The 20,151-nt window shown below is 46.5% G+C and overlaps 1 protein-coding gene across 2 annotated transcripts in view; it reads left to right on the top strand.

Moving 5' to 3' along the window:
* Positions 1-20,151, top strand: part of DUSP23 (dual specificity phosphatase 23) — a 197,494-nt gene that overhangs the window by 58,773 nt on the left and 118,570 nt on the right. The gene's annotated exons all lie outside the window — the stretch shown is intronic.

Below are 20,151 nucleotides of genomic sequence, written 5' to 3'. Positions count from 1 at the left end.
TAGTGTAACGAGCAGAGAGCAGGGAATTGCAAACAGAAATAAGGGAAGTATCCGTAGAGTGGGAGGGACGGTAGCCAGATAGGAGCAGAGGTCACTAACAAAGTAAGAAACCGGAGTATAGACTAGCCTCTCAAGTAGTTTCGAGAGATGGAGAAGTAGTGAGATTGGGCAAAGGTTAGAAGGGTCGAGAGAAGGCTTCTTAAGAATAGGGGGAATAGAAGCATGCTTGAAGCAAGAGGGAAAGATTGATTTGAAGAGAGAGTTGTTGAGGAGAGTGGTAAGATAGGAGACACAAGAAGGATAGACTTTGGCAATGAGGGAAGATGGAATGGGATCAGAAGGTGAACCAGTGGATGGGAACGAGTCGGAAGAGAAGACGTCTCTAAGTTGGTAATGGGGGAGAATGGGGAGATGAGGTATGTAGGGGAAGAAGACGCAGGAGAAGAGGTAGAACGAACAATGGCTGCAAGAAGAGAAGCAATTTTGGTAGAAAAATATGTTGCCAAGTCAGCAGCAGTGAGAGTATACTGGGGAGAATCGATCAGGGGAAGGCCGCCAGATAAGGTTTGTACCAGACCGTTTTAACGCATGGAAATCTTATAAATACCACAGCTTTATTATTTTCCGCACAGGTTTATAGCATTGGGCAGTGCAAAGGTCAGCTTGCTCGACAGAAACCAGAACACTTATTTTTATTTTTATCTACATGGATGTAATTGCAAGCCATGGAGAAAAGGCTCTCATACAGAATGTATTTCTCTGAAGCCTTTCAAAAAAAGAAATTGCACACTGTGTAGAAAACAGAAGCACTGTGCATATTTATTTTCCTAACATTTTAGGATTGTATAATTAATAACATGGAAAACTAAGTTGCAATTGAGAATGTATCTTTTGTAACAAATTATGCTTTTTTTCCAGTGAAAGCAAACCAGTATTGCACCACTGTATTTTTCAGAGAACCTATGCTTTGTGTATAATCATGCAGAGGCAGATCATTTTTACACTTATAATTTAATTTACACTCTAATTATAAAAACAGTGTGTAAAATGAGTATGCACAGTTTAGTTTACATCCATTCAACCTTGCAGTCAATGGGGTGCATTACTATAGATGGTCAGTGGCAGCAGAGTGGTCGGCCAAGGGTGAGTGATTGTCAGTATACCACAGGTGTTATAGCCTCTCAAATCATCAAGACTACTATTAAACCATCCCATCCCAAACCTGACTCTCCAGGAAGTGTAAGTGCCATTCAAAAAGACACCAATGAAAGTTACATTTGTAATTGAAATAGAAACTCAGCAAAACCTGTCCCTGTGATAATCCTGATAGGTATTGAACTTTATCTAGTGCTTCATACATGGTTCGTCCAACATCTAGGCACTGTGATTATTATACCCGTCGATACTCATTTTACTGACCTCTGAAGGATGTTTTCCAGTAAGATAGCTCAGCGGGTTGAGCGCTTGTTGCTGTGATCTGTGCGTGATTTGTAGGTTGCAGGTTCGGATCCCAGCAAGGCCAACTCAGCCTTTCATCCTTTTGAGGTTGATAAAGGAGTACCGACTTCGGTTTCACAGTTACTCGTGATAAATAAGTTCTATGTACAGCGCTTTGCCAAAAGCGCTATATAAATAACCATTTGACCATGAGATTAGGTATAGATTTTAGCATGGAGTCCTTGCCTCTCTGCACTGTTGTATCATAACATTGGCATACCATTAGGTAGTAATGGCTCCAAGAAATGAGGACTTTCATTAAACATCAAAAGGACAATTCTGCTATCGAACCTCAAAACACACAATACAATTCATGTTTGCTTTACTATGTAATTGGCTAGGTTTTTATGTTTTCAACATTTAAATATATACAGGACAGATCAAATGGACAGACCGTACAGAAAAACTGAAAGGTGTATTCTGTCACAATGCAGAAAGCTCCCGCATGTTAATGATTTCCATACAGTTTTTGCACACGTCGACTGGATGTCGCATACATTTTACTCTCTTGCAAAGGAGAAGTCATTTTTACTCTCTCGAAATTGCATTTACTCTCAAAGTTTAAAAATGAGTGAAGCTACAGCGTAGTCTACTGCAGAGTCGAGCAGTCTACAGTCCTGAGCAGAGTCTGCTTTTCGTTGCTATCGTTGGTGGGTGGACCCACATAAACATTCCGCGGACCGTGGAGCTACAGCGGAGTCTACTGCAGAGTCGAGCAGTCTGCAGTTGTGCAGAGCGTGCAGAGGGTCAGTGGCCTCAGGTCCTCGACAAACTCCCCTAAGAAAGAGGCATATGGTACTGCGGCTAGAAAACGTGGACTGTCTCGAGCTGATGGAGGAGACGGACGTGGACGACCCGAGCAGCTCGGAGCCGGCAAGATGCCTCAGAAGTAACTCAAAGCTTCCGCTCCAGCCAGAGAAAAAATCGCCTACCTTAAAGCGAGGTAAGAGTCACCTTACCGCAGTTACACCCGCCCTGAACCGTGTAACAGAGACACTTTTTGACTTTTTCCGGAATCCCTCACTAAGAGCCCTCAAAACTCAGAGAACGCCAAATACCGTCACCATTGCCACTGAAAGGGCCGTGGAGAAAATGTTAACAACGGCGACGACCGAGACAGAGGAGGGTCCTGTAGTGTGTGGCGGGGAAGTGGATCGGAGGCCCGCCTCGGCGAGAGGACTGCCAGCCAAGACTGCCGGAGGGCAGACTGGGATGACCCTTTCTCCGGCCTGCCCCGCCAACACACGCAAGCCCTCCGAAAGAAGTCTGCTTGCAACGGCACTGCCAGACACTTCGGCAAGCATTGCATTTACATCGCAATGTGTGAAGGGTGACGCCAAGGCCCAGCCAATACGTGAACTGAAGGGAGGGGGGGGGGGGACCTGAGAAAAGAGCAGGAACACCGACAACTTTTGGATGCTAGCACAGGGGAAACGGAGGGACAGAGGAAAAAGACATTGCTGATAACAGCTCAAATCCATCCTCGAACTCAAACTGCGGTGCAAAATCAACAGGAAACAGCAAACAACCGCGTCAAGAATAAAGAGGCATCAGAAATTACTGACAGAACACCAGGTCCGGTAAATACAAAAGAAAAGCCTATATGCTCAGAGGAAATAGTGCAGGACACCATGGAAGAGGACAATGTCCTGATCAGGAAGCCCCTGGTAACCAACGACCAAAATATTCCGTCCAGCCCCGAGGAGACGACGGTGACTGGCACAAAAAAGGAGGAAGGGACAAAACAAACCAACAAAACCTACAATAAAAGACAAAAAGGGAAAGCCCTTAAACCAAACAAAAAGAAAACAGAGAGACTAAAAGGTAACGGCCAGGCTAGCAGTAATTACACAGGTGCTAGCTCTGGAACGAAAAATCAAAAAATTACTCAAAGCGACAAATAAGAAGAACGTAAACGGCACAGAAAAACTACCTAATCATTTAATCTCAAATGCACTCCTCAACTTCTTCAAGAAGCAACAGCACAAACGGAAACTCAACATGGATATTGAACTATCCGATGCAGAAATGCTGGAAGTAGTAGAGGAGATTCTGCCGGCAAATAAAACAAGAAAAATGGACGATCTGAAATTAAACCGTAAAGAGAACAGACAATGGGCATGAGCACAACAAAGAACTAGCCGTGGATGCCAAAAAAGGAGACTCTATTATAGCCTTGCGAGAAGGAGACGTAAATTACCCCTCAACTGCTACAAAAGGTCCTCAACACCTGGACAAGAGGGCTCAAGAATGTCCTACACCTCCACGAGACGAAGACGTAAATCAAACCTCGACTGCCACAAAAGGTCTCGAACATTCTGACAAGATGGCTCGAGATACAATATGTCCAAAGCCAAATGAGGCTTCTGATGCAGCAAAAAAAGCTATGGTCAACGCTGAGATTAAGCAAAAACACAATCACGCCGAACAGGAAAACCTAGACACCCAAAAGGATGTTGCCTTTGCAGATCCTCACGGGCATGACGCACTATAGGAGGACCAGGCGAGGGAACATCCTTACATCTCGGGCGTTGGAAGGAAAATGAGTGAACAACCCTGGGCTAAAATTCATCTCCAACACCTAAACGGGAGTGAAAACCGATCAATGCAAACGTCGGAAAAAAGGAGCCAGACGGGGAACCACGGGGACCAGCGACCCTCAGCGACTCCCCCTCGGGCAGCTCTGCATGCTAAAATTCCGACCCAGTCCTCTATGCCATTAACAACTCAGAGCAAACACCAGGGAAACACAGAAGACATAGTGAAATTACGACGGACACGCAGAAAAACTCGCCAAACAAAAAACCAGGTATGACAACAATTATGGCAGCAATTACTATCTCCCTCGCCCCGTTTGGGAAACTTTATGAAACCATAAATGAAGCTACAAAAGATAACACAATCATTCTAGGGAAACTACTATCAAAATTTGAGTTCATTGAAGGATACATAACGGCAATGGAAGTAAAAAACCAAAAACGGGCAGCGACATGGGAGGCAAAATGGCAAACTATGGAGGCGAGGCGTGAAGAAGTTACTTAAAATAACAAGCTCAGAACAAAAACAGGAAGTCAAACTCAAGTATGGCCAACAAAGGAAAAGGCAGTTGTGGACCATATGGTGGGTGAGTCTAAACAGACGCTATTGACGCACGGCTGCAAAGCCAAAAACCAAGATCAGACAAAACTACAACATCGAGAACTACCCAAAGAGAAAAAATAGGCCTTCAGTTAACACTACAAACAGAAATAACTAAAAACAAAACGCCAGCCACAGAGAGCAGTATTGACTTGACCAAGAGCCCTAACCGAGACGACCAGAGAACCACAAAAAGTCCGAAAAAGATCAGACACACAGAAAAATCTCCTAGAACGGTGGCTGAATTTTTAAGGACAAGTACATTAATGGACATATCGATATACCCGGACTCAGAGTCAGATAAGGAAACAGCCCAAGAGAAAACCAGTGAGACTATGCCCCAAGAGGATATCCTAAAGGCAGCCCACACCGAGATGGAAGAACCCACAGAAAATAAGACACCTAAAAGGGGGGTAAACCTAAGGTCCAGAAAACAAGGACTCCACTCACGAGATCAGACCTGCGGTGAATATTACAAGGAAAACCGAGAAATAAACCAAAGAAAATCATACAGTCAGGCATCGACCCCAAAAAGACAAAGAGCACAAAGTACCATAGAGGAGAGAACAAGAAGAACATCGGAGCGAGAAAGACGAAGGCAAAAAGAAATCAAACTGGAAGCAACTAGACTCTACAAGTTAGAACAAGCATCGTGCAAAAGTGACTACATTGTCCTAAATAGGAAAACAGTCCTAAAAACTCTGAGTAAAATTGTATCGCTTTAACATCTAAAGACAGACGATTTCATCTTAATTGAACCCTACCACCATGATCAGAAGGCAAAAACATATCTGCACATTAAAATTGGGGCAATTGAGAAATTAACAAACAAGCCATACAAAGAGCTAAAAAAAAAGCAAGCTTCATACTGACAGAAATAACACAAGCAAACAATCATGACGAAAAGCCAAGGAGAGTCATCGAGAGTGAGAGCTCAAAACGTCACCAGATACTAAGAACACACGCCCGGGAAAACTGGAGAAGTGGTATCCCAGGAAGAGTAAATCCAGAGAAAAGTAACATCTATAGGAGGCAGAACCATCAAGAAACCAGACGAGAGCCGAGTAGACGGAGAGACTACTATACTAGGTGCACACGAAGGGACGGGTCACCTAGAAAATCCGAGCAACATCACAAGCAGAGTTATCGATCAGAACAAGAGGAAGACCATCAAAGACCCGACACGCATTACTCTAAAAAAAAACAAGCAAACAAAAATGAAAACTATCCAAAAAGAGAAGTGTCCGATCAAGATGTGGAAGGCTCAAGAAAACCAAAGGGCCCATGGAAGTGGCTAAAGGCAGCCCTAAATTCCAACGTTGAGAAATAGCAATCACTAGGAGGAGTGCCGGAAAAACAACCTTCTCCGACTCACCGCGAACAAACAATGACAAAGGAGGAGGTGACGATGGCCTCATGGAATACAAGAAGCCACCATCATTTAACTAATCCAGATAACCAAGACCTTGGAGCATTTGACATACTTTGTCTCCAAGAGACATGGTTAATGGTGAAACCAGCACTGGACGGATTTGAGATAGCCTTCGCCCCGGCAACAAAAGGCTTGTTTGGCCGTCCATCGGCAGGATTACTGATAGCCATCCGAATGGGATGCGGAATTGAAATAACAAGAAATTATGGAAGCATACAGCATTTTGGCGATCTAAACCATGTGGAATCAAAACCAGAGTACACAAAGGCAAACTAAACCTTCAAATATCGCAATAATAACTGTATATCTGAACCCACAGAGAACTTCAAGTAGCGATTTCTGCGATACAATAGAAAAGCTGATCAATAGCATCTCAGTGGAAGATCCGCAAACAAGCATAATCATATGTGGAGATCTTAATTCGAACTGCAACATCGACACAGACAACATGAGGGAGAAGAAAGGACGCTCACAAGCCGAAGAGAGAGGAGCAGTATGGATGGCGCTGATGAAATCTGGAAACTTACATAACATCGCTACAGTGAGGCCATGGTCAGGGACGATACCCACATGGGAGAGAGGAAAATCGAATGCTACCCTTGACTACTTCTTTACCTCTGAGAGTATGCTACACTATATAGAAAACTACTCAGTGCTTAAAACCACAGAGAGCGACCATAACCTGGTGACAATTTCATGGGCATTAACACCTCCCCAAACCCTAAACTACAAACACCAGATAGAGGTAAACAACCAACGTACACGGCTGCGCTTAACAGCAGCAAATATTGCTAACATCACAAACGCCTACAAAAAGCGAAAGAATGCGCTGAAAACTAAACCAGTACGACCAGATTACTTGCCCTTTCTGTTACAGCACAGAAAGAAAATGAAAGATGGAAATTATGCCACAACTAAAAACATCCATGCCTATGACAAAGAAGTTGTGGAACGAAGAAGACTTTTAAGAAAAGTGACAAGACAAGCTAAGTCAGTGAACTCCTTACTGGCGTAGAGAAATTTACAAAGCGAGATAAAGTTATACAAATCTTGGCTCCGGGGGCACAGGCACATTCAGCACCAGAAGGATGCAGAGCAAATGCTAAGGGTACTTAGCACCAAGAAAAGCAGTGACTTTTGGGCGCTCATCAAAAGACCAAATAAAGAAATAGACACCAAAACAACTAACGCCGTGAGCGAAGAATCATGGGCCTCATTTTTCGAAGACCTCTACAAATCTCCAAAATTTAATGAGGTCCCTTTGCAAAAAACACAGGACATCAATGGGCCGACCTATCTGATAGACATGATATAAGAGGCGCTATAACAAGACTAAAAAAATCAAGGGAACCAGGTCCGGATGGACTCAGCAACATAGACATTAAACAAAACGCAGAAGAATGGTCAGATTTCATCAGCACCATCTTTAAGCACTGTAGAGAAACAAAAGCTATTCCCACATCCTGGACAGAAGCAGTGATAGTTCCGATTTACAAGCAAGGTGACAGAGAAGAACCGGGCAACTATTGCCCAATAGCACTGCTGGACATAATAGGGAACATTTTTGCAACCCTACTGTTAGCTCACTTTCGTGTTTGGGCCAAAACGTCACCAGCTGATGACCCCTTTCAAATGGGCTTCCTTAAAAACGGAAGCACTGCAGTGAACATCTGCTTGCTAAACCTGATAAAAGCGAAGGCAAAACAAGGAGCATCGCCAGTGTACATGGCTTTTGTAGACCTGTCACAGGCGTTTGACAGAGTAGACAGGTGCAGACTTTGGACCAAATTGGAAAACTGGGAATGTCCAAGAGAGCTACTCGATCCTGTGATGGCCCTACACGAAAACATCAAACTAAGAGTCCGACTTAATGCCCAAGGGATGCTATCGCGCGAAATTCCATCTAAACGCGGGGTGAAACAGGGATGTCCCTTAGCCCCAGCCCTATTCATCGCCTCCCTGGGTGACTTTACGGAAGCTGAAGTCTCTGTAAGATCTTTTCCTCCAAAATTGGGAACGGTGAACATTTCAAGGCTACTATACGCTGACGACCTCATTCTGTTAGATCAGACATAGGTAGGCCTGCAGCGAAAATTAAACAACTTGGCGGCATATATGGACGAAAACAACCTGCAGATAAACAAGAAAAAAACAAAGGTTCTGATACTTGGGAAAAGCACCTCGAAAAAGAAGATGACTAACAAATGGTATGTGGGAAACGTAAATATCGAGGTAGTACCATCCTACAAATACCTTGGAGTCATCATAGACACATCTAGCCAGGAACGGACAATGCAGGCGACGCTTTGGATAAAAGCAAAGAATCTAGCAGCCCAAATGAGGACCCTGGATAGAAAAGACAGGACATTTTCAGTTATCCCTGTAATTCGATTCTACAAAGGGAAGGTAGTGCCGACACTCACCTATGGGATGGGCGCAACTTTGAGCATGCCAAACACCATATGGAGGAAATTGGAAGGATTTCTTTGGAAATCTTTACTAGGTTTACCTAAGTCAGTCTCAGTGGATCTCATCAGGCGTGAGCTAGGCCTGCTTTCGCTTGAACAATCGGTAACTCTTGGAACAATGCAACTCTTGAGAAACACCGCACTCCCGGAGGCACCACTGACCTACAAGATCATCGGGACTGAAATAAGAAACTGTAAGCTGACCATCCTCAACAGATGGGTAGACAAGCTAAGGAAGAAACTGGCGGAAGTGGCATGTACAGAAGAAGACTGCAAAACAATCCAACAAGAGTAAAATCCAAATTGGAAGCCCAAGACTGGATTAATACTCTGGAAAAGGCACAACTAAACAAACTCACGAAACATCTGCCACCTACTTTCAACAGAATGAATGGGCATCTGTCGTACTGCATAAAGTTCCCCGATTAAACAACTTAGGACCACCTTTATGAGAGCGCGTCTAAACCTCCTCCCTACCCGCGAAACTCAATCAATCAGACTAAAAAGAGCCGCTACAGAATGCAGACTTTGTTGTGACACAAATAAACTGGAAACAGTATATCATCTTCTGATGCAATGTTCGGAGCTAAGAGAAATATGCGCTACATACTTAAACAACCTATGCACCGATTTTGTTGGACTCCAAGCAGAAGAAACAACAACATGGTGGAACAGGTTGATCTCAGGGGAAAGAACGTCCTGGGCATTAGCAACAGCTAAAATCTTAGAAGCAGCGTTTCGGAAAATAAACGCACAATCAGGCACCGAGGGTAACAAATCAATGTGGAACCACTCTCAGTAAGATGGCTGTGGGAATTGATCCCAAATGAATTACAGGAAGCCTCGGCGAAGTTGATCGGAAGACTGTGAACTTTTTTCCGCTTTTGTTGAGGTTTTCTGAACCGCGAACTGTGGAATGTTGAATCTTAAATGTCAAGTTTCAGACTTCCAATTTCATTTTTCTTCTTCTCTATCTTCGCTCTCCTTTTCCTCTTCTTCCTCATCTATGCTGGCTTCTGCCCCTTTACCTCTCCTACGAATCTCTTAGCTCGGAAGGAACAGTAAAAACTCTTGTAAAAATTACTAACTGTAATTATAAACAAGTAATAATAAAAAATATATAAATACTCCCACCTATTCTCTTATGCAGCTCAAACCCTTGTAATGGCTTTCAGAGAGTCTACAAAAGGATGGGCCAGGGAGCAGAATACTTGGTTTGATAGAGGGTATTGTGAGGGGTCAGATATGTGAGGCGGACAACTTTGTGAAGGTTTTTCAAAAGAGGCCATTTTATTATACTCAAAAGGGTTTGATAACTGCATCACTATTCCTAACCTATTTTTGATTCTATCACTATTCCTAGCCGAATGATGATTTCTCTTCCTATAAAACCAGCTAAAGGAAACACTCTAACAAAAGGATTCCGTCCCTCTAAGGCATCCCGGGGTCACGCTACATTCACACTACCTGCAGCCTCTCGTTCTACCATTCATGGCGGGAGGGTGTCAAGTGAGCAGGTTCACCCCAAGCGCCGCCGCATCTGCATTCAAGCGCACAAACGCAGCATGTGCACATGGAACTCCCCGTTCCTTTGTTGGCGTCTCACATGGCGCCTGCGAGACAGCATTCGTGGACAGCCGCTTCCACAATGTGGGACACGGAACTCGTGGTCACGTGTCTCCCTTGTGGGTCACGTGACACGGAGGCGTCCTCTATTTAAACATTGAACTGCCCGCGAATCCTTGCTTCACAGCTGTTCACTAGAACTCTGTTACGTGATCAAGACTTACCTGTTTCACGGATCTACGACTCGGAATTATTCACAAACTTGCTCTGGTTTTGCTACTTCGACGGATCATCTGACCTCGGATTGTTACTCAGACTGCTTTGGATTACCCTTCTTGGATTTGGTGTTTTTTTCTGTTTTTGCTACTTTCGATCTTCAAGTCTCTGGTTCTGGTCCATCTGAACTCTCTACAGGCGGGTCGTCTGGGGCTTGCACCCAGGCCATTACTCCTCGCCCCTCTGTCATCGGGAAACCAGCTCACGTGCCCCTCCCACGGAATGATACACCAAGCCCCAGCGGTACAGCCACATCATCTCCCTGACTAGGTAAGCGCTTGTTATATATCCAAGTCTTCCTACCTGTACTGTGCTCATCTGGTGCTAATTAAAGCTTTCCTTTGCAGCAGTCTTGGGGTTATCAACGTTCCGCGGTTCCGGGCTTCGATGATCACCCGCCGTTTGGCCTCAATGATTGCATAGGGAGTAATCTTGTATTCTCTCTCTGCGGTACTTGTGGACAGAGGTATTCATACTCTTCACGACAATCAAGAAACCTGACAGATTGTGAAGCCTATTTGTTGTGTGGAGTATGGAGGGTTCCACGGAAGACCCCATGACGGCTTTGGTTCAGGTGATCACAGTACTGAGAGCAGACATGGCGGCAGCCACCACAGCCATTCACCAATGCCTGGATCACATCCAGAGCATCCGCCATCCCTTACCCGCGGATGCAGAGTTTGGGGATACAATACCACCCGCTACAGCACCCCAGGCCCTGATACCTCCCACTCCCGCTCCTGTGGTCCTTCCCTCTCCCTTTCCTTTGGCTGCACCCAAAAGGTTTCAAGGGGACCCCAGCAAATACTGAATGCTCCTCAATCAGTGTAAGCTCCACTTCCTGTGCAGACCCGCTGCCTTCCCTGATTCTACCACTAAAGCCGCCTTCCTATTGTCTCACTTATCCGGCACTGCAGCTGCTTGGGCTAACCCTCTTCTTGAAAATGACAGCCCAACATTGTATGACTTTGATCTTCTGGTAGCGGAAATGACACGTGTTTCCGATACTCGTCACAGGGTCCAGTCCCAGGATTTAGAATTACTGCAACTACACCAGGGTAGAGGTACGCTCATTGAGTACATTACTCGCTTCAATCAGCTATCAGCAGAAACCTCATGGCCTGAGAGCAAAAGGGTGGTTGTATTTTACAGGGGTTTGAATAACACCATGAAAGATGCCCTCTCGGTTGTCCCCTCCTTGTCTACACTGTTTCCTGACCTGGTGGACCTGGCTCTTCAGGTCGACGCATGTGGACGGAGAGCCGTAGCTGGGTTCTCTGGTTCTGATGTCTCCTCTTCAGTTCCCTCTACTTCCGAGTCATCTACGGAACCCATGCAAGTCGGAGGACTCCGCAGTCCACTGACACCCTCGGAAAGGGAAAGCAGGAGGATAGACAAAGCCTGTTATTACTGTGGTTTGGTTGGACATTTCGTAAATGAGTGCCCCCGTTGCCTGAAACCTAAGAACCAGGGTTTTCGGACTGCTCGATCATAAATCCGGGGATGGGATTGAGCGCTTCTTGTCAGTCCGCGGAGCTCATACCTGCTTTTGGCACCATCAGACCCATTATGGTGCAAGCCCAGCTACAGCCCACTCCCGACATTTCACACCCAGTTAGCATTATCATTGATTCAGGGGCCACAGGGAACTACATAGATATCACGCTAGCCCCATTCCTTAACCTCCCACTCATCACCAAAACCCGGCCTGAACCTGTACAAGCTGTAGATGGGAGCTCCTTGGTATCGGCCCGTTAAACAACAGATGGCTCCACTCACAATGATCATTCAAGCTACACATAAGGAAACCATCAGTTTTGATCTGATAACCATGCTACAATTTGGCCTCATTCTGGGCATTCCATGGTTACGTCTACATAACCCACTGATCAACTGGAAGACGGGTACTGTACTTTTTGTATCAGATATATGTCAGGATTTCTGTCTCTTGGTATCCCCTGGCGAGGTCTCACCTTCCCAAGTCCTAAGTACCATTGCACAACTCACTTTGCAGGCGTCCCTGGCTCCCAGGGAAAACACACATGTAGTGGGTCTGGTAGCAGGGGGTATACCAGAGGTTTACTGAGATTTTCATGAGGTATTCGACCGGGGATCCTCTGAGGTCCTCCCTCCTCGCAGGTTATACGACTGTCCCATAGACCTGTTGTCTGGTTCTGTTGTTCCGACTGGCAGTATCTATTCATTGTCCCCCACGAAAGAACGAGCATTAAAAACATACATACAGGAATCCCTACAAAAGGGACATAAATGCCCATCTTCATCCCCAGCTGCCAGTCCCATCTTCTTTGTCACTAATAAAGAGGGAGACCTCCGCCCATGTGTGGACTACCAACGCCTTAACACCATTACCAAGAAGGATCGGTATCCGATACCCCTAATCACACCATTACTGGACCGCCTTACACATGCATCGGTGTATACCAAGCTAGACCTCCGGTGAGCGTATAGTTTGGTACTTGTGCGAAAAGGAGATGAGTATAAAACGGCCTTCTGCACTCGTTATGGGCTCTATGAATATTTGGTCATGCCTTTCGGCCTTTGTAACGCGCTTGCCACGTTTCAGCGCTTCATGAATGAGATCTTTAGTGACATTCTGGATGTATTCATGGTGGTTTATTTAGACGACATCCTCATCTTTTCGCAGACGATGGAGGAACACATTTTGCATGTGAGGGAGGTATTGGCACGATTGCGCAAGCATTCCCTTTTCGCAAAACCCCAAAAATGCCAGTTCCATGTTGAGAACGTGGAGTTCTTGGGTTTTCACATCACACCTGACGGGTTAGCTATGAATCAGGCCAAAGTCAAGGCAGTATTGGAATGGCTGGTCCCTACTACTCTTAAGGCGTTGCAGTCCTTTTTGGGTTTCGCAAATTTCTATAGGCGGTTCATCTTTGGTTTTTCTTCCATTGCAGCACCTCTCACCGCCATAACCAGCCCTCTTGTTCCTTACATATGGTCTGACGATCAACAACGAGCATTCAATGCCCTCAAATCGGCCTTTACTACAGCTCCTGTCCTTCAGCACCCAGACCCCAAATTACCCTTCATAGTTGAGGCCGGCGCATCCTCGTTCGCCCTGGGGGCGATCTTATCCTAAGAATGCCCTACCACCGGTCACCTGCATCCAGTTGCCTTTCACTCCCGTAAGTTCACCCCCACGGAATGTCATTATACGGTGACCGAAAAGGAGCTCTTGGCCGTGAAGGAAGCATTTCAGGTGTGGTGTCACCATCTCTTAGGGGCCAAGCACCGTATAACGGTCTTCTCAGATCATCAGAACCTCCAAGACTTGGCTTCGCTTAAATGCGTTAATAGCAGACAAGTCAGATGGCATCTGTTTTTTGCAGCTTATGATTTCCAGATCAAACGCCGGCCAGGTACCGTCCATGGAAAGGCTGACACCTTATCTCGCTCTCCTGGCGGTGTTTCGTTACCTGTCTATCCTGAGTCCTTACTGGACAAAAAGATTGTGATTTGTCTATGTACCCCTTCCCTGCCTCTCTTGGATAATATCCGCAAATGGGTATCTGCACATCCGACTCTACTTCCCGATTGGGACCTGGTCTTGCAGGATGGCCTGCCCTTTTTTCAGAACAAGTTGTTTCTGCCCACGACTGACGCCCGCAATATAGCTCTTGAATTGTCTCATGATATGCCCATTCCGGTCAGAGAAGAACCCTATCCCTTTTGCATCGCTGGTGTTGGTGGCCCTCCATGCAGAGGGATGTGGAGTGTTACGTTAACACCTGTTCTGTCTGTGCCCAATGTAAGCATCGAAAGGGACGTCTCTTGGGTCTCCTGCAGCCCCTGCCTATACCCCCAAGGCCATGGCATACCCTAACGATGGATTTTGTGACGGATCTCCCCAAGGTACGAGGCTTTGACTCTGTCTGGGTAGTGGTGGACGCCTTTACCAAGATGGCACGGTTTATTCCGCGCTCAGGCATTCCATCTGCCCCGGTGTTAGCAGGCTTGTTTTTTAGGTCCGTGATCTGTCTCTTTGGGTTACCTTCGGTATTAGTGTCCGACAGGGGTTCTCAATTCACCTCCCAATTCTGGTGCGCCTTAACTAAGTTAATGGGGATCGACTCACGTTACTCCTCGGCAAATCATCCATAGACGGACGGACAGACCGAGAGAGTCAATCAAACCATGTGGAGCAATACCTGCATTGTTTGACGCTGCAACATCAGCAGTCCTGGTTTCGTATCTTGCATTTGGCTGAGTTCGCGTACAACAATGCTGTGCATTCTTCCACTGGGTTCTCCCCGTTCTATGCACTGTAGGGGTAGCATCCCAGGGTCTTACCCGTCCCCAATTTCTTACTTTCCGGCAATCCAGCCACTACCGCCTGTATCGTGTCTGCTGTCCACTCGCAGACCTTGACCCATCTCAGGGAGGCCCAGGCCTCGATGAAGGCCATTGCGGACTGGAAGCGTGCAGCTGCCCCCAGTTATGCTGGGAGGGATAGGGTCTGGCTGTCTTCTCGGCATCTCCACTTACAGGGTTGTTGCATGTTGTTACCCCGTTTTGTTGGCCCTTTTGAGATCTCCCGTGTGATCAATCCCGTGGCCTATCGGCTTCGGGTCCCACAGACTTGGCAGCTTCACCCTGTCTTTCATGTGTCTCTTCTCAAGCCTTGTCCTGGACCTACCCGACTTGGTTCCCCGGCTGCTCCGGTATTCCCTGCTTCCCCGGATGTCTTTGCGGTCTCTGCTATCTTGGGCTCCCGTGTTCTAAAGCAGGGTTTGCAGTACTTGGTGGAATGGGAGGGTTATAGGACCGAGGAGCATTCCAGGGTCGCTGCCAGGGATGTCCATGCCCCCTGTTTGGTTTCCCGCTTTCATAGGGACAATCCTTTGTGCCCACGAGGTTGTGGGCCCTTGTGGGGGGGGGGGGGGGGCTCTGTCACGCTCACCTCACCTTCCACCTTGCACTACACACCGGCATCTAAGGCATCCGGGGTCACACTACCTGCAGCCTCCCGTTCTACCATTCATGGCGGGAGGGTGTCACGTGAGCAGGTTCACCACAGGCGCCAACGCATCTGCATTCAAGCGCACAAATGCAGCATGCGCTCATGGAACTCCCCATTCCTTCGTTGGCGTCTCCCATGTCGCCTGCGAGACAGCATTCGCGGACAGCCTCTTCCTCTATGTGGGACACGGAACTCGCGGTCACGTGTCTCCCTCGATTCACGTGACGTGTTTACCTGTTTCCCTTGCAGGTCACGTGACACGGAGGCGTCCTCGCTTCACAGCGAATCCTTGCTTCACAGCTGTTCACTAGAATTCTGTACGGCGGTCAAGACTTACCTGTTTCACGGATCTACGACTCGGAATTCTTCACAGATTTTCTCTTCACGACAATCAAGAAACCTGACACCCTCACACTTGTACATACAATACACTTAGTTGGATAATGCATCACGGTTAAAACATGGCAGAAATGATCAATGACCTGTAAGACCTAGTAAAATGTTCCACCTTGTAATCTGGGTGAATTCCCCTTGCCCAGATTCAATCAGGATTTCAATTAACGATTCAAATAGAATAAGGAAGTGTGTTAGTATAACAAAGTTCAAATAAAGTTTCTCTTCCGTGGTACGTCTCCCACTTGGGTATAACCAAAATTCTTTTGTCTTCTCCGCTGATAGTAGAGAGTGTCACACAACAACCTCATGGCAACAAACAGGTATAATTGCGCAGTGAATTTATATTAACAAAAATTCTCCTGTCGGGATGATTCTGCAATAGTACACAATGCACTCTGATCAGCGATTACTTCTTTACAACAAAAAGAGTGCATTTATGTTAAGCAAACTACCTCTGTCAGGATAATTCTGCAATAGTTCATAATGCACTCATCAATAATGTTGATTAGCCAAGATAATTCCACACCAATTAATCATGAGCTTTGCTAGTCTTGCCACTTCTTCAACAGTTTATAATACTACAGTACTTCAAAGAGTTCCGCCTGGTATACTCACCTGCCAGGCCTATATTGCAAAAGTCCTTTGCCCTGCTGTACTCTCCTGCCAGGACAATATGAAACTACTACTACAAGTACTTCTGTGTCTTTGGAGGTCATTACAAATTAGGCGGTATCCAGGTGGGCGGTATCCTGGCAGTAAATCAGGATACCGCCCAATGCAATTAGCATTACCGCAATTTGCAGTGGCAGGGTAAATCTAACTCAATGGGGCATTTTTGGTGCAATTACTGTGGTGGTAATTACGCAGCGGTAATTGCACTGAAAATAGGCAGAAAGTCGGATCTGAGGTGGAGGTGAATGGATTGAGTGGAGTGGTAATGTGCGGTAATAGTGTTACCACCACATTTTTACTGCTCTGCCCAACTCCTGATGAGGCCCTTTGACTTTCCACACCCTTGATAACATCTTCTGGGAAAACATGAGGCACATTGGTGCTATTTGTTCCACACTTTTAATTGTCACATGCAATGCAGGTTATGCTCCTCTCCTCCTGAATACCTTCTGTCAGAAGGGTAGCATTCCTGCCACTCTTGTTCTCCAACTCTGGTTTTTACCAAATGTTGATATTGGGTTTCTTAAACTCCTGCTCTTATTTGGCTTAGGCAATGTTTGTTGCTTAGGCAGTGCGTGTTACAATAGGGTTAATACACAACTGTTTGCTTAACTTCCCAATTTTGGCTTTGGCAATATTTTTCCTCTTCAACTATACCCACTATTGCCCTCTTTTGGCTTTGGCAATAGTTCTTGGCTTTGAATTTTAGGAATATTGCCCTTGAGTGTTGTTGGCAACTGTTCTGACCTTTTCACTGTACAATGGTTCTGCCACTTTCTCCCCTTCATATCACCGTGACATTCAACATAAATATGTATTCGTTTTTCACCAGTTCGATTCACAAAGTATTTACTTTTCTGCCACTTAGTTTCTTTTTTCATTAGTTCGATGTTCAAAAGGCCTGCATTCGGCCAGCGGGGGCAGGGAGGGGGTCACAGAGCTCCCCGTGGTCACAGTATTCAAGTGAACTCCCCGGTTTGGCTTGCGCATCCGCTCGCTCTGCTGCCGTTGGGCTCTCTGCTTCTTCACGTGGACTGGAAAACTGCCTCGCTCGGTTTTCTTCATACCACACCTTTCAAAATTGAGCGTTCCTTGTTCCACAGGCTGTCTGGTGCTCACTTGCCACCTGAGCCTGATCTGCTTTGGGGGAAGTGTTCCCTCTTCACGCTTCCAGCGTTCCCTCTTCATGCTTCCCACTGCCCTATCTCTGCAAACATGATCCAGAGTGGGTAAACTGTTTGATAAAACGGTTCGCTGCGTGACCTCTGCAAACCATGTCCCTGAAGGAAGTGACCCTTGCAGAACCAGCAACTGTACAGCAAAAGTTGTGTGTTCTACGTCTCTGCTTTCCTTCCGCTGTCATTTTGTTGTGGAGTCATGGCAAGCACTCCACCTGCTACTCCTGCTACTCTCTATGGCCTACTGTAATGACTGGAGGGGATATCTGTACTCCTGCTCCCTATATGGCAGAGTAGAAGCACAGAGCACCTCAGCCAAGGTTCTCTGTTTGGTAGCTTGGACGAGCAACCAAGGCTTAAGCTCTCAGAAGGTGATGCAGGCTGGTTCTTAAGTACAGTGTAGTCCCCAAGCACCCACAAAGGAATGTCCACACACTGTTAGTAAAAACACAGTTCTTTATATAAATAAGGCTTTGATTATGTACACATAGAATAACGCACTTTGTGCTCAGGCAATTCTAAAATGATAAATATATACATTCTCTATGTGGTACCACTATTACTTTTTGGATTCCATTAAAATGTATGAACTGTAGACCGTTTCAAATTACATTCAAATCAACAAACAAAGTGAACCAACAATAGACTTTGGAAGGAAAAAAATAAGTTGGTTAAACAATTGGCAGAATAGTACTCCAGTTACTAAGTCACAGTTCTGTGTGAGGATCCCCCCACCTGGGCAACCTGTAAACAATATAATAAACAACCCCAGTCCATATATTGCTTATCTTATTTCCTTCTATAAAGGTTCTACTACCCTAATGTACCTGGTTTAGCAGATTTTGATGTCGGGTCATCGACGGATCCTTCTTGAGTGAACTCCCTTTAAGGCAGGAGCCACAGATCGTCGAGATCCCATGAAGAAAAGGTGAACAAAGGCATTGAAGCAGCAGCTTCGGTCCTGGCGGTGCTCGTTGACGATCGGTCGTGGATGTCCTGCGAAGAAAAGGCGTACGCTGCACCTCGATGACGATAGTTGCTGCAAAAAGTCAATGAAGAACTTTGGCCCAGCAAGGTCGTCAAGTCGTCCGTGTCTTTGTAGTCTTCGGGTGGCGGGAAACCCACTGGCGGATTCTTCTCGGTTCGTCGGCCACCTTGACTTTCACCGGCTGGACAAAGCGGTCGACACTGATGAGCAAGGGAGTCCTTGATTCAAAGTGTTCTTAGGCAATGGAGCGTTGCGGCTATGGTCGTCGGTGGCATGGCGTCAAGCTGTCCCCGCTTCTGGGCAACACGGCTTCAATGGGCATCCAGCAGCTACACGATCCTCAGAATCCTGGTTTATGATGGTGGATGGAATGTCCGGGTGCTTCTCTTCTGTTTCGTCGGCTTTCCCTGTCTCCGGTCGACAGTCTTTCGAAGGCTGCCTTCCAGGGAGCCTCAGTGAAGGTTAGCTGGTGCACGATGGTGCCTCGTAACTCAGGAAGAGGTCTCCTAGCCAGGTCCTCTCTTGAATCAGTTTCTTGAAGGAACAGCAGCTTTCAGATTGTGTCGAAGAGAAACAGCAGTTAACCTTCTTCCGGCTCGGCTCAAGTTTCGACTTCAGCTTCTGAACGATTTCCATCAGTGAGGGGTCCCCAGATATACTGTTCGATCTCTCATTCACTCTGATGGGTCACACTCAGGCAACCAATCATTCAGAAGGGTGTTCATACAGGCAGGCAGCCAATCGGGCTCACAGTGCATTCGGGCCATTCTTCTCCCTCCAGACACTCACAACACGGAATGTGGATTGGTACAAGCACCCAGCCATTCAGCACTCCACACTGCATTCATACCAGTTTCCGGTAGGGCTGTCTCAGCCTTTGTGTCACATATCAGAAACCAGCCACCCATAACATAAAGTGCATATTGTTCACACACGCTACTCACCCAGGTCCCACCCCAAAGGTGTACCCACAACATACAGTCATTGTGACAGTCATTGTGAAGGCTCCAACCAGTCTGGCCTGGACTTCCCCCACAATACCATATATGGAACTTCCACCCAACAGCCAGTCAGGGGGAAGGGGAAGAGCCAGGGCTTCCCAGGACTTTGGGAAAACAAGGTAACAGGCAGTAGAAAACAAGAGGCCCCAGGGGCCATCTTGTCTCCTATTAGGAATCAACTGATTCCATTGTCAGGGCCTGGGTATCCCAAAATGGAGGATACTCGGAGCACCTGTCAAATTCAGCATGGAGCTGCCACCAGCCCATACCCTGCTCTGGTGGGCCACACACAGGTGCCCAAAAACATACACTAGGGGTACAAGGTTGTACCCCCCCCATGGGTGCCATAAGGGTATCCCAAGGGTCTGTTCACCACGACAAAAAGAGGAAGAGCTGCACTGCCAGGAGTCCCGCATGGACTCCTGTGCAGAAAATAACACAGAGCACACATAATAAAAGGGCTACAGGATAAGGACATGGAGGCCCGGTCCCTCCAATGCATTTCCAGCATGACACCTGCACCGAGGGGGCCTTTTA

Source organism: Ambystoma mexicanum, chromosome 1p (assembly GCF_040938575.1).
Source record: "Ambystoma mexicanum isolate Mex_15411 chromosome 1p, UKY_AmexF1_1, whole genome shotgun sequence".
NCBI lineage: Eukaryota > Metazoa > Chordata > Amphibia > Caudata > Ambystomatidae > Ambystoma > Ambystoma mexicanum.
This window is presented reverse-complemented; position numbering and strand designations above follow the sequence as displayed.